This window comes from Papio anubis, chromosome 16 (assembly GCF_008728515.1).
Source record: "Papio anubis isolate 15944 chromosome 16, Panubis1.0, whole genome shotgun sequence".
NCBI lineage: Eukaryota > Metazoa > Chordata > Mammalia > Primates > Cercopithecidae > Papio > Papio anubis.
The window spans coordinates 38,903,403-38,917,993 of record NC_044991.1 but is presented as its reverse complement, the minus strand read 5'-3'; the positions used below and the strand labels follow the sequence as shown (position 1 = coordinate 38,917,993).

The following is a 14,591-nucleotide window of genomic DNA, read 5'->3' as shown; positions in this document are numbered from 1 at the left end:
TTCATTTTTCCCATCCTAGAAGCAGAGGATTCTGGGAAGTTAATACTGTCGTAGGATCCCACTCACTGTGGACCTTTAGCCCTTTACTCCTGAGGCCAGCGATCTGGTGCTTTAGTTGCCTGCATCTCATATTTACATGTTCACCATATCCACATACTCCCTGGAGAATTTTTATTTCCTTTATGCTTTCCTTAAACTCACTTTCAGAAACTATATTTCTTTTTAAAGCTAATTTTATTGTATCATAAATAAGTATGGATATTTTTATAATAATATTAAAATGATCATTATATAACTATTAACATTTACAAAGTTTGTTCTCATATGGCCTATCCTCATCTACACATCCCTGGAAGCACACCAAGCACCTTCCAGGCATCCTGTGTGTACTTCTCATACCTTAAGAGCTATCAAGCCATAGCGATGGGGTTTCAACAGCCCTAGGGGTTTAGAAACAGTTCAGAGTATGGTATTTCTAATCTTTCCAATAATGTTTTATATGTCTGACTGCCGATATCTGACTCTGGGCATGGAATTATTTCTGGACCCTGAGGTTACTTGTGAGGCCGGCGTGTAGCTCTCTGAATTAAATGGTTGGCCTGGCCTCGTTGCCATGGTGACAGGAATCGGCACAAGCCGACCAGGTGACCAGCTGGATGGGGAAGCGTCACAGGTGTGGACCGTTTCTTTGTCAGTTATCTCAACGACTGTCATTTCCATCCCCTTGAGTTGGTCACATGAGCAGTCACCATCTCAGATCTTATCTCTGACATAGCCGGTGGGAGGGCCTGAAGACTTTGGAAGTTGGTCTAGAATGCATACCTTGGAAAATCCACACAATTCAGTGATGTATTTTTAAAAGAGTAAGAAAGATAAGCAAACCGGGTGAACATTGTCTGTTTATTTACTGATGAACACAACACCTGTTATAGAGTTAGTACTCCAAAATTTTAATGAAGTGAATGAATAAACCAAGTACTAACACTGTACTATATAATAATCATATGTATGCTTCTTCAACCACCTTTTATTGACTATTTTCTGCATTCTTAGGACCAGGCTGAGGATAAAAGGGTAGAATAGCTTGAAAATGTGAAGCAATTATGGGATGTCAGAGGGTGGGTAAGAGGAGAGAATCTGGGTGCTTTCTTAGGGAAAGAGGATGGATCATAAAATGGGAACACTGGAGCTGGAGGGTAAGAATCTTAGTTGGGGGGATCAGTTAGGCTAAGGGCAAGTCAGGGAAACACTTCTCAAGCCAATGGCCCGCTCATCCCCTGCCCTGAGAGAATGACTCAGCCCTCCACACTCCAGAAACACTGCAATGAGGCAGACTTTCTAGGGTCGTGCTGCAGATGGTCCACTATGCTGCTTGCCTCTTTGGCTCCTCACAGACCTGGTTTGGAGGGAAATGCTCTCTCTCGGGTGTGCTTGCTGGACACTGTATCTCTTGGCTCCAACTTCCTTGGCCTAGCTTGCCGCATTCCAAGTCAAAATAGCTCACGCTCTTTCCGGGCAGCTCCCCAGGGCCTGGGGTGCATAGATCTGCATGGAGGGAGAGAGGGTCTGTGACTGGAGATCCTTCTTTTGATGGGTATCTCTCTGTGAGGCTCAGCCTCGGCCCCCAGGCCCCCATGTCCCCAGCTGACATGCTGTCTGTGTTATCTGAGTACTTAGACCCTGGGTTTGCCCATCTGTAGTCCATACCCACCCAAATAAATCATGCCTGTGGAAAACTTTTTAGACAGTTTTAGTCCTTGTGATAAAGGAGAGCAAAATCTTTCTCCAGAATTGAAAATGCTTCAGCAGAGAAGTACTCTTGCAGTAAACTGGCTCCATCTAGCAGAGCTACAAAATTAGTGGAGAGAAACTTTGCAAACACGAATCTTTAGAGCATCTCAACGAGGATGCTTGGTTCTGTCCAGATTCATTGCCTTCCAAGTGATAAAAACATCTGGGAAACAAACTTATTAAAATATAAAACCCTTCCAGAATCCCTCTTCAAGCTTCCAAGGGAGATTTGGGGGAAGGAAATACTACCCCATCTTAACGATTGCAAGGATGTTTGGGGTGGGAGTTTGGGGGTGCATATTGTTTTTTGGTGTCTAATCCAAATTTGGTTCTGTGCTGTAGGTCAGTTTCCAGGGTACACAGCCTGGACTAGGGTTTTCCTGAGCCTGGAATTTGGGACAGAAAGAGCTAGACCCAGTCATCCAGCTCTGGGCTGCAGTGACTTACAGGGATTAAGAGGCAAAGCTTGCTCTGGCCATCCCTAAAAGGCTAGAGGATTCACCTCTGATCCATTTTACAATTCAAAGGGATGCCCCATTCCTTTGGAGACTTAGAACAAAAGCCAACTGAAGAGGTTGTCTCGGTTTGGGTCCCCGAGACAGAGATTCTTGTGCAAGTCATTTCTCGCTGGAGAGATCTCCAGAGAAGGGGAGCGAGAGAAACAGGATCAGGCAGGAAAGGAGGCAGCAAAGGGGTGGTCTTGGCTGCAGATCAGCCTTAGGCGGATCCCAGGAGACCATGGAGTGTGAATGGCACCACAGAGCTGTCCTGCCTTGAGGCAGGAGCTGGCCTTTGGACCCTAGTGTCTACCACCCATCTGGGAGTGAGGACTTAATCTTCTAGGCATTTCTGGGTGAGGTTGCATGCACCGGCCAAGTGTAACTCTGGAGAAGTTACTCTTAGCCTTTATCAGGAGGTGGATGCATCAGCCCCAGAAAGGGTTTCTGAGCGGGCACCAACAGCATCTACAAGACATAGTCATGTGGTTGTCCTGCCTGTACTTCACATTGGGCTGGATGTACAAGTTCTTGTCACCTTTACAAGGAGACATCATTCATCTGTCTATGAGAACTCACTTTCCTTTCCAGCCCTTTCCTTCTCAGCTTGTAGACATGTTTTGTAAAAGTAGGGGAAGGGGTGGATACATAAGCGAATGTAGCTGGTCAGACATGAACGCCTCACTCTGTAGAGCATCGCCAGCTGTGGATGTAGCCACTCAGCTATTCATCCAGGCTTGTTAAAGTATGAGAGCATAAAAAGAGCTGATTTCATTCGTTTTATGGCAGTACAGCTTCCCCCAGGAAAGGCAAGGCTGGCCAAAATGTGTGTGGTCCATACCTTTCGAGTGGATAATATTTGCAAGACTTGACTCCCTCGGCTGTGCCCAATCTTGCCCTGACCATTCACTTCACCTCTTGCCTTTTCTCTAAAACTTCCCTTTCTGTTATTTGGAAATGGTCACAAAAAAGGACCATCTTTTCCATTCTCAAACCCAACTTGCCATTTTCTTCCATACCATGTGGTTCTAATATCCACATCCTTCACAGCACTCCAGATTTCGGGCTGGGCATTCTGTTGTCACCTGAGTCTGTGCCTCCTTCCAATACACCAATACATAGCCACACAGTGGATTCTGTTTGGCTCTTTGGATCTGAGCTTCCGGTAAAAGCAAGATTTTTTTAAAAATGATGTGACAGAAGAACATAGAACTGTCTGGAACGTGTTCAAGCCAGTGAAAACACTGAGAAGACGCTCTCCCTGCCGCCTCTCAGTGCAGACGAGTCAGACATGCCTCTGGGACACCCCGGCTCCCTTTGGCTGGCACAGGGAATGGAAACTTTGGCCACGGGTGGTTGTTTCTGCGGCTTCTCTACTCCTGGCCTCACCCGCTTCTCACTGATGATTTCCCAGAGCAAGCCTAGTCTAGCATCAATCCATCCTCAACACCAGCCAGCCGGTCTCCATGCAGCAAAGCCCCATAGGCATGCTGGAGTCTCAACAGGAAATGTGCTTTTCCACTGAGCAAAAACAGACACTCAGGAGCTGACGGTCTGTGGAGTTATGTGTGTGGTTCACTCAGGACCCTGTGACATTAAAGGAGCATATGAAGCCATATCCCCACACAGCTCAGGGCTGTGGGGAACAAGTTGCCATCGCCCACCCTCCCGCCTGCACTCACATGGTTGGATTCCCAATCTCTATAGCAATTTATTGCAGGATTCCTTTGGAATGATCAAGAGAATGTTTGTGGAAGAAGCAGCATTTATGTGGCTCCTGAGTTAGCCTGGGTTGCCAGAAACTGAGCCTGGCATGAGCATTCCTGAGAAAGCCGTGTTGGAAGTGCTCCTTGGAAAAACTGGTGAGAGAGCACACAGTGTGACCAGGAAAAGGCAGGAGGTCAAGAAGGGCATGGTGTCAAGCAGAATCCCACAGAGGGGAACTTCAGCACAACGGAGCCCTGGGTGCTGGTTCCTGGGTGTGGAAGCAGTCTGGGAGCTGGAGTTACCAAAATGGTAAAGGGCTTTCCAGCGAGGCGGACAGAACCCTGACTGCCAGCTTCTGTTCCATTATAGCAACTTTCAGAGGAATTTATGGGAGCAATAACAGCATCAGGCCTGTTCTTCCCCAGTGTCTAAACTTCTTTCTGTTGTAAGCTGGGCTCTTTTGCAAGCCCCAGTATCAACTCTTTCTGCCTTCTCCTTGTGGGTTCCAACACACCAAGCAGACATAGGGGTACCAGCCATTTACCCCATGGGGTACGGTCATTTACCCCATGGCCTTAAAATGTACACATGTGGAAAAGGGGCCCTGGGGCATAGAAAGAGTTCCTACAAAAGGTGCCAACATGCTTTCCATCAGGATGTATCTCAGGCAACAGGAGAATCTGAGTCAGCTCCTAGCTCATTCTTAGCCCATGACAAATGTTGGGACACAAGTAGACATTTCCGGCACTTAAATAAGGCAAGAACTCCAAACCAGTCCCTTTTTGGGTAGAAGGGGCTAGGACCATTTCATCTGAATAGGAAGCTCTAGCTGGAGAAAGATACTTACCACAAGGCCTGCAGTGAGGAGCAGAATCCCAGACGCTACATCCTCCAGGGTCGTGTTTCTCCAGCCCGAGGCTTAGTAAAAGGCTAATTAGGAAGTTGGCCAAGTTTAGTCTTGGGTCCCATTTTGGGTTCTAATGTACTGTGAAATTTAATGCAATTCCACATGGTCTTGCAGATGCTTGCAAGGTGCAGTCATTTCTTTTGGATAAAAACAAAGTTAGGGTTTGCATAGGCACATTTTTTCCCCTTTGAGCCTGGGGAGAAATGTGAGCTAAACCATGTCTAATGTTGATTCTGAAGAGGCTGCTGTGGTGTAGAAGAAAGGACACTTGCCTCAGAAGATCAAGTGGATCTCCTTACTTTGTGAACTGGGCCTCAGTTTCCCACTCTGTGAAACGCAGAGCTCTCGAGTTCTCATGAGGATCAGGAAAGAGCATGCAATGGGAACAACGCTATTAACATATTAAGAGATGCTACTGTTTCTGCTGGAGACCTTGGCTGTTTGTTCAGGCAGAAATGCATTAAAGCAGAGGTCCCCATTCCCCAGGCCATGGACCAGTACCAATCCTTAGCCTGTTAGGAACTGGGCCGCACAGCAGGAGGTGAGTGGTGGACGAGTGAGCAAAGCTTCATCTGTATTTACAACCGCTCCCCATGGCTCACATTATCACCTGAGCTGTGCCTCCTGTCAGATCAGTGGTGGCATTAGAGTCTCATAGGAGCATGAACCCTATTGTGAACTGCACATGCAAGGGATCTAGCTTGCACACTCCTCATGAAATTCTAATGCCTGACGATCTGTCACTGTCTCCCATCACCCCTAGATGGGACAGTCTAGTTGCAGGAAAACCAGCTCAGGGCTCCCACTGATTCTACATGGAGGTGAGTTGCATAATTATTTCATTACGTAGTACAATGTAATAATAATAGAAATTAAGTACACAATAAATTTAAGTGCTTGAATCATCCCCAACCCCCTCCCTTCCCACCAGTCCATGGAAAAATTGTCTTCCACAAAATGGGTCCCCATGCCAAAAAGGTTGGGGACCGCAGCATTAAAGAGCCACCACCTCGTTCAAACTCTGGATGGCTCTGCTCCTCCCCCACCCCCACACCTTGTCTCTGCTTCCCTGTCCACCTAGACTGCTTCCTGCAGTCCTTCTCTAAGGCTCCACTCAAGCCTGACTTGCCCCATGCAGCCTTTATTCACTGTGCTGGCTCACACTGACACCTTCCTTCGTGACCTCACTTCCCACTCCCCACTCACTGTCTGATCCATATTAATAGCTATCAATTGTTATCAATATGGTTATAGCTATGGCTATCAGTTCAGGTAGAAAGAAATAGTGGCAGATTGCATCTTCCCAAATGACCATAGCAAGAACTCCAAGACAACATACTCTTCTAGAATCTTGTCCTCCCCCACCAAAAATGAAGAGATAGGGTCCACTTCCCCTCCTTTTAAGAATGGTTAGGTCTTTGTAACCGCCATGACCAGCAGAAGGCAGTGGAAATGTTCTGCGTGACTTCCTATGCCAGATCATAAAAGGCTGTATGATTTCCTCCTGGCACTCTCTTGACATGTGCACGTGCAGCTCTGAGCCACTATGTGAGAAGTCTCCAAGCTGAGAAGACCACATGGCAAGAACACAGACTTGGAGAGGCCAGGGAGCCCCAGCTGTTCCAGCTCCCAGGTGTTTGAGTTCCCCTAGCCCAGAGGCCAGACAGGCAGTGAGTGTTTGAGCCTTCATGTTTCCAGGTCCAGCCAGCATATGATTGCAATTGTAAGGACCACCTACCTGAGGCCGGTCAGCCCTTAAAAATGTGAGACATAACAATAAAATGTTACAGTTGTCTTAAGCCACTATGCTTAGAATGGTTATTATGCAGATACATATACATACATACTATCTTAGTTCTGGCAGCTTTAAGAAAATACCATACTGGGTGGTTTATAAACACGGGAATTTATTTCACACAGTTCTGGAAGCTGGGAGTCTGCGAACTGGGTGGCGGCATGGTTAAGTTCTAGCAAGAGCCTTCTTCTGGGTGACGGACCTCTGACTTCTGCTTGTATTCTCACGTGACAGAGAGCAGAGAGCGGAAACAAACTCTCTCATGACTCTTCTAGAGAAAAGGTCTCGCTTCATCACCCAGGCTGGAGTGCAGTGGTTCTATCCTCCCACCTTAGCCTCCTGAGCAGCTGGGAATACAGTTGCGTACCACTATGCCAAGCTAATTTTTCATGACTTTTATAAGGATACTAATCTTATTGGTGAGGGCTCCACCCTCCCAAAGACCCCATCGCACTGGGGATTAGGATTTCAACATATGAATTTGGGGAGGAGGGCATTCAGTCCATTACACATACACACCTATATGCTTACATATGCATATGTTTGTACATATGCACACACACACATAGATGCATGCATACCCATATTTACGTACATGTATACACATGGATGTATGCATACATACATAAATGTTTAGGGATATAGCTTGATTTCTTCAGTCATCCTCCAGTTTGTGCATTTGTGTGTGTGTGTGCTAGAAGCTGGCTTCCCAGCTGGGCTGTAAACTCCTGAGATCAAGACTGTGCTGAATAGTCCCTGTTACCCTCCGCCAGCTGAAAAACGACATGGTGGATGTAGCAACTCTGCCCTGAACCCTTGAGTTATATTGACGGGGAAATGTGTGGTGAACACCTGTGTCCCTGAAAAGCTCATTACATGATGCAAGTGGGATCAGAGTCACTTTGGTCTTTGAATCTTTCTCAAAGGAACCTGTATCCTTGGAAAGAACCATTTACCTGAAATTGTTGAGAATAAGTCACTCGATTTGCTTCTGTGTCATAGACTCGGTGGAAGGAAATGCCGCTCTCACCAGTCTCCCAGCTGTGGATACTCAGCCGCCCCTTTGGAAGCTATTAGGCCGGGCCTCCTCTCCTCATTCAGGATCCCCATGGGATTTGCCGCTTCCATCTTCAGATTCAAAAGCAGCTCTTTTGCTTCTCTCCTCATCTTAGCGTTACCTAGGAGATCAGAGATTTTATGAGTTAGGATTGACAGTCTGATCATATTTATGTGAGCTAGGCAAGAAAAGTTAAATATTAGAGTCTCTCATCGAATACAATATTATTTGGATAAAAAATTGTCTCAAACATTGAAAGGGTTGTTTTCTAAAAGAATTTATTTTAATAACTTTTCCTCCATAAATCTATATGAAATGCCCTGAAATTCAAAGTTATATAATACAGGAGAAAAGATCAAAGGAAGTAATGATATTAAATTCATTTCCATCCTTGAAAATTCTGCTAAGTTATTTTACCCCACCCACTACATGAACTCAAACATCGTTACAAGAACTCAAACAGCCCGGTGAGGTGCAACGCAGCTTCTTCAAGTACCTGGTAAACCACTCCTCAGCTGGGAAGGTTGGAGAGTGGGTATCTTTGATCAGCCTTTGACTCAGGTGGGCCTGAAATTTGTCCTAGCTCACGACTGTAAATGTATACGTTTGCATGAGGCCTCTGTGACATCATGACCAAGGTTATTACATCACAGAGTGGATGTTGCTACCACTACCTCTTGCATTATTTTGTCTTGTAATAATTGTATTTTATGGATCTCTTTTCATCTGTTTTCAACTCCAACCAACCCTGCAATCATATATAAGTACATGGAAAGACAAAGATGACAATCTTTGTGCCGATGACACAAACTAGGTTCCGAGGGGGAACAAGGAGTAATTGACTTACGATGGGTGATATGATGGCATTCTAACCTAAAAACAAAGTGAAACCTTTTCCTCCTACTTCATGTCCACTTTTCCTCCTTGCTGGGAACATAAATTATAGTATTTATCATTTTGGTCTTAGCTAACTCAACAACTAAGCCAAATTTTCACTTTCTTCCATAGAGAAAGTAAATGTTGATACTCAGGTACTTTATGTAATGGCCAGACTTGGTCAAAAGTTTTATTTTCTGCCCACTTTTCTTTCCTCTTCATAAAGCTTCACAAGTTTCTCTATACTCGAAAAGCATTTATTAAACACCTACCTTGCTGCTGCCATGAATTTCAATTTGGCAACTTCACATGGGACATCAATCTGACACTTACAGGAAACATCTAAGAGATCCCATAGATTCTAAAGGAAAGTAGAACACAATTTCACCTTCTTGGCTGTAACTGGTTTCCAATATCATTTTGCCTCGAACACACGTTCTTGCCTCTGAGCCTTGGGGCATCACCTGTCAGAGACATTAGAACCGCCACAGATGCTTGTTTGGGATGACTTGGCCTTGAAATATTTATAGTTGAGAGCTTTGGAAGGCTGCAGCGTCTCTTGCTGTAATCTCCTACTGTTCTGATTGCTCTTTCTGTCTGATTTTGGGTTTATCCATGTAAGTTGGCATGCAATTAGGTCACCTCCCAGGCCTTCCATCCTAGCTTGTCAGCCCATCCCAACGACCTTTACTTTCCCTAGGCTGTTATTTACCACCAGGCCACACCGTGACTCCAGGCAGCATAAGTTCCATGGAGGACTTAATGTGGCTAAGGGCGAGTTTGGGGAATCTTTAATGTGAATTTGATTTGCAGCCGCTTATGATGTAGAATATATTCCAGAGGAAAGTGAAGAAAGCAAGTAGAGACTGGAGGGGATATGAACCTCAGAAGAAAACTGCACTGACAAAGGGCTGTAGCAGTTAGCTTTTCTCCTCTGAAACCTCCCCCAGGTGTGCAGCATATGAGAGATAGAACTCAGGCAGAAAGCAGCAGTCTTATTCAGTTGAGGCATCAGAGACTAGAGCTTGGATCCCAGAGCAGCTGAAAATTGGGGGAAATCTCAGAAAGAAAGGAGTCAAAGAGGGAGAGCCCTATAGTAGACATATAAATTTCCCTCAGGTCCATGACTGACCGCTGACCCTCACATGCTTGGAGATGACTCCACGCGGCCCAGGGAAAACAACAGCTGAAAGGCTTAAAGCAGATATGTCAGCTGCTGCCTGGCACTGGGGAGACAAACTGAGAAGTGCAAGCCTCTAAAGTTAAAGGGGCTTGATAAACAGTTCAGATGTTCCATTGAAAGCCTATACGGACCACATCTCGGGACGAAGGGCACACTTAAAACAGGCCTAAAATTACCACAGATGATGACCCGCCAGTAATTCAATCAAAGCTTAAAATCTAAAACTACCTCTGGTTTTGTGGCTAGTAATTACAATCCTCCAATAATTCAACTTCCTATTAGAACAAAACTCAACACTTTTCAGAGGAAGATGACAGAATCCAGAATCTCCTCAGCCATCATCCATGAAGTCAACTATATAATAAAAATATGTTTAGAAGACCGGGTGCAGTGGCTTATGCTTGTAATCTCAGCACTTTGGGAGGCCGAGGTGGGAGGATAGCTTGAGGCTAGGAGTTTGAGACCAACTTACATGATGTAGCAAGACCCTGTCTCTACCAAAAAGAAAAAGAAAAATAGCTGGGCATGTTAATGCATACCTGTTGGGAGGCTAAGGTGGGAGGATTGCTTAAGCCCAGGAGTTGGAGGCTGCAGTGAGCCATGATAGAGCTGCTGCTCTCCAGCCTTGGCAACAGAGTGATACCCTGTCTCAGAAAAAAGAAAAAAATACTAGATACACATCAAGTAGATTCTAAATTCTCTTGCTTTGATCTTGCTTGCTCTAAACTCTGACGGATCTTCTTCTGCTATCTACAAGGCAGCACAGTGCCCTTCCTAAGATACCTCTCATGTCATCAGTTCCTGTTCTTGATCTGTAACCCAAAATCCTAGCTGGACACCAAAGCGCATTGTTGAAGCAAAAGGCACTTAGTATGTTTCATTCAGAGCTATAATGTGCCATCACCAGAGCCCTGTGACAGTTCAAGGAAATGGAGAAAAGTGAACAACTGAATTACTTTTTTGGTTTGAATTAATTATGCTCTTTTCTTAATTTCTATTCATATTCAGAGGCAGATGTTGTCCAAGAGTTGGAGCCTTGATATTTGGAATCTAAACTTTGGATGCACAAACTTAGCGATCTAACAAAACATTATCGAGTTCAAATCTATCCTTAAAAGAGTTTCAGGTGTAATTTGCAGATTCTTTAGTGCTTTGACCTAAAATTATAGGTAAGTGGTCAAAAAATATTGAATATATGGTAACATAAAAGGAAAAATGATTTCCTGCAGTTAACATCTATATTTTCCCCTTAAGGAGGAGCCAGAGGTGGCCGAGACCAAAACTGAGCAGTAAACACAGCTTGTATTTTTTCCAGCTGAGCTAATCAATATTTTGTCTGCGTATTTACGTCTTCCTACAACGGCTATGCATATTCTTAGATATTTATTTCATTATCATAAACTAGAATTCGAGCTAAAGATTAAAGATGTCTCAATAAATTCCCTGAAGATACCAAATACATTCAAGCAGATGGATTAGTAGTAATTCTCCCCCTTTTAAATGGATTATGTTCTAAAATAGGTGCAGATCAAACAAAATAATGTCAGGAATCACTATTACCAGGACCGAGGAGTGCCAGTTATTCTTTCGTTTTAGGACCTGGTTAGCAAAGCTTCAGTATAGGGAGATAAGGAGCACATGTGTCCCTGTTCCCATTCCCCTAACCATCGTAGACATTGCTAATAGATGGAGATGCTCTGGCACACTGAGTCCCATCCAAGACTCAGCCTATCAGGCAATCATTAGCAGTCAAGCAATGAACATGAATGAGACCAATCTTCTATCCTTAAACTTGGCAGTCGTGGAATAACAACACCAGGAGGAAAGAAAAAGAGCAGTTTTTAAGAGGGGAAGCAGAGGGAAACTTTTGTGCTTTTCGTGAAATTCTGTTATTATCCTCCCATCTATAGACCAACAGAACCATAAAGGTTATTTCCAGCTCTGAAATTTGACGAGTTAACATTAAAAAATGTCACTGGTTTTGAAACCTCCAGCCGTTTAGCATGCACACTTCACCTTCTATAAAATAAATGCTTAAAGATTAAAAACTTTCCATGTAGATTCCTATAGGGAATTACTACATTCCAAAAGCACTACTTCAAGTGCATTTTTTTCTAGAAATGTTTTTCATGCAATCTCATCCTTTCTGAGGGCATTGAACAAGAATGGGCATTCCTTGTACCTCCATGGGTCCTCTTGAGGAACTGCTTAGTGGGTTCCTGTGTGCATCAGCCTGTTTGTCTGGATCAACAGCAGATATAAGAACATGAGAGATGCATCACTTGGGTCAGACCCTAGGTCATCCATTCAAACATTCTGTCTCTGACGTTGGCACCAAGGGACACTTTGAGAAACAAAGGAGTCCAAGAAGAGCATCAAGTTCTGAACACCACAGGGAATTTACCATAAATATTTCACTTTCTTTAATGAGAATTCATTAGTGACACAGCCTTGATAATCACATGTGAGCAACAAATGCATGCTGTAGGCTCTTGCCCTTGCAAACAGACCTCCTATCTGCTGCCATGTTTGTGGCCTGAGAAAACTACATTATTCATGAGATTGCTGTATTTTCTACAGTAGCTCCTGGCTGAAAGACATGAGCAGCACTGATGCCATGGTTTTTTATTATTGATAAAGAAATATGTTTCTAGTTTGTCAAATTACATTTCAGTGCTCTGCTAGGCCAATAGTCTAATGATTGGAGTTCTTTAGTTCCAAAAGAATGTCTGTTCTCTTCCAGGAGAAAAGTTTGTGGGCTGATTGTTTAAAATCTTCTGCCAATATGGACATGAGAAAAAGAGCTCTTAAGTGGGAACCAAGGGGCTTCTCATGATGTTGGATCAACTTCAGCATCATGAACAAGGAGCAAAGGCAGTTCCCCAACCTGCATTCAGGAGTGAGCAGTTCCATAATGCTATCTAGATTGCAACTCCACCACAAATTGTCCATACAGACTATTGCCATGATTTAGGGAAAAATTCATCCAAATGTGTTTAAGTTCTTTTCTGGAAAAACAAATCTTTGTTGAAATAGAGAGAGGGAAAAGTGCAAAATTCCTAACTCTCCTTTTCTAAATGTGGGTTTTCCAGAAGTAGTCCCAGAAACAGACACAAGTACAAGTTGTTTGTTTCTGAGATAATCCCAAGTATGGGAGTTGGGAAGTGAGACAGCGAGACAATGACAGATAGACAACCAATCAAAGGCATGTTACCACTGTGAGCAACCAGAGCTTAATTTTGCTGGGAACTCTTAACAGTGTAGAACACACCTCAACGTTATCTCATTCAGATAGTGAGGGAGCTGGGGTATTTATACACCCGCCTTTCATCAGACTTTGGTTGACAGCTTCTCCTGAGAGAAAGAGTGGTATTAATTCTCCAGCATATCCAGCCTGCAGTGCCTGGGCAGGAGATCCTTTCTCAGCTCTGGAGAAAGCCTTCAGGTAAAGAGATGCAGGTGCTTAGTACAAAAGAAGTAGGGCCCCAGGACTGTGGGCCTGGTATTGATGTCTTGGGAAACACCCCTATCCATATTTCTCCCTCTCCATTATTTAATAAATTAGAAACAAACAGAGCTATCATTTGATAGGTACTTGCCCAATTTTAGATATTGCACATTTCATAAGCATCATCACCATCAATCCTCATAATAACCATATAAATGAGTCTTGTTTTCATTCTCCCATTTTGCACATTAACAATTAAGACTCAAAGAGGTTAAAGAATTTTCCCAAAGCCACAGAACTTATGAGTGGTAAAGGAGGGATTCAAATCCAGGCCTTCAGGCTTTTGCAAAATGCAAATGTTACCACATAAGCATTTGGCTGATCCAGCTTTTCTTAGCAAATTTGATTGGCAATACCATTTTGATTGACAGTTTGATGATCCCTCTAGGCCATCTGTTTCCATGACTTGTGGTTGCATCTTCCTTCACAGAGATGCTTCTCATGACCTTGTTTTCATTCACACATCAATCCATTTGAATCTGAATGTTTCTGGTTTTTGAAGGGAAGGACTTATGCCCTTAAAAACTAAGAAAAAACGGGGTAGTTTGTTCTTTCTAGGACAGTGGAATTAACATATTAGAAAGTTGGACCCTAGTTTGATCTCAGCTCTTCCGCTAATGTCTGAAACTTGGGCTGGTTACTTGCCCTCTTTGGGCCTCAGCTTACCTATCTGTACATTCTGTAAATTGGGATAATGCTTCCTATCATATAGAAGCAATGAAAAAGTAATAAATATATTTGTAATACTTGATAAAGGTTATTTCCATTCTTAAATTCAGAGTACTTAAGGTATTAGGATGATTTCAAAGAGAGTCCCCCTGCTCCCAAGCTAACCTCAACTGTTAACTCCCCAGTGATAAGGGCTGTGTACCTTTAACTAGTGTTGAGTATGGTATCCAGCAGATGGTAAGGGCTGAAAGTAGTGGTGTTTTGGCACAGTATTGATTTAATAAATTTTCCAGTGTTATTAAGATATGGTCTTTAGAACCAGACAAAAATTCAAAAGATGATCTTAGAACAGACTGGGTCCCTGGAACACCCAGCACCTCCTGTTGCCAGATGCCTTCTCCCATGCCTGCCTGAGGTTTACTTGACCTTGTTGAATGTAAGCATGCATTGAATGTCTCCAAAACATTTCCAAAGACTAAATATTTAGAAAATTAAGTTATGCATTTATGTACTTTCACACAGATTCTTTTGTGGATAATTTTGTTCAGTGGCCTTTTAGTTATGACAGATGTGTTAATTGCCTCAACCAACACTTATTAAG

General features: G+C 43.7%; 1 protein-coding gene and 1 long non-coding RNA gene across 7 annotated transcripts in view; one reads left to right on the top strand and one right to left on the bottom strand.

The window, feature by feature from the left end:
* Window positions 1-14,591, top strand: part of SLC24A3 (solute carrier family 24 member 3) — a 497,947-nt gene that overhangs the window by 272,755 nt on the left and 210,601 nt on the right. The window lies entirely within an intron of this gene.
* LOC103888156 lies at window positions 1,462-8,337 on the bottom strand. 2 transcript variants are annotated; one of them, XR_004178990.1, is made up of 4 exons: window positions 8,251-8,337; window positions 7,654-7,875; window positions 4,843-4,925; window positions 1,465-1,545 (listed from the first exon to the last, which is right to left on the bottom strand). It is a non-coding gene; the product is annotated as an uncharacterized LOC103888156 (long non-coding RNA). The 2 variants fall into 2 exon arrangements; XR_002515254.2 differs by lacking the exon at window positions 4,843-4,925 and having other exon boundaries at window positions 1,462-1,545.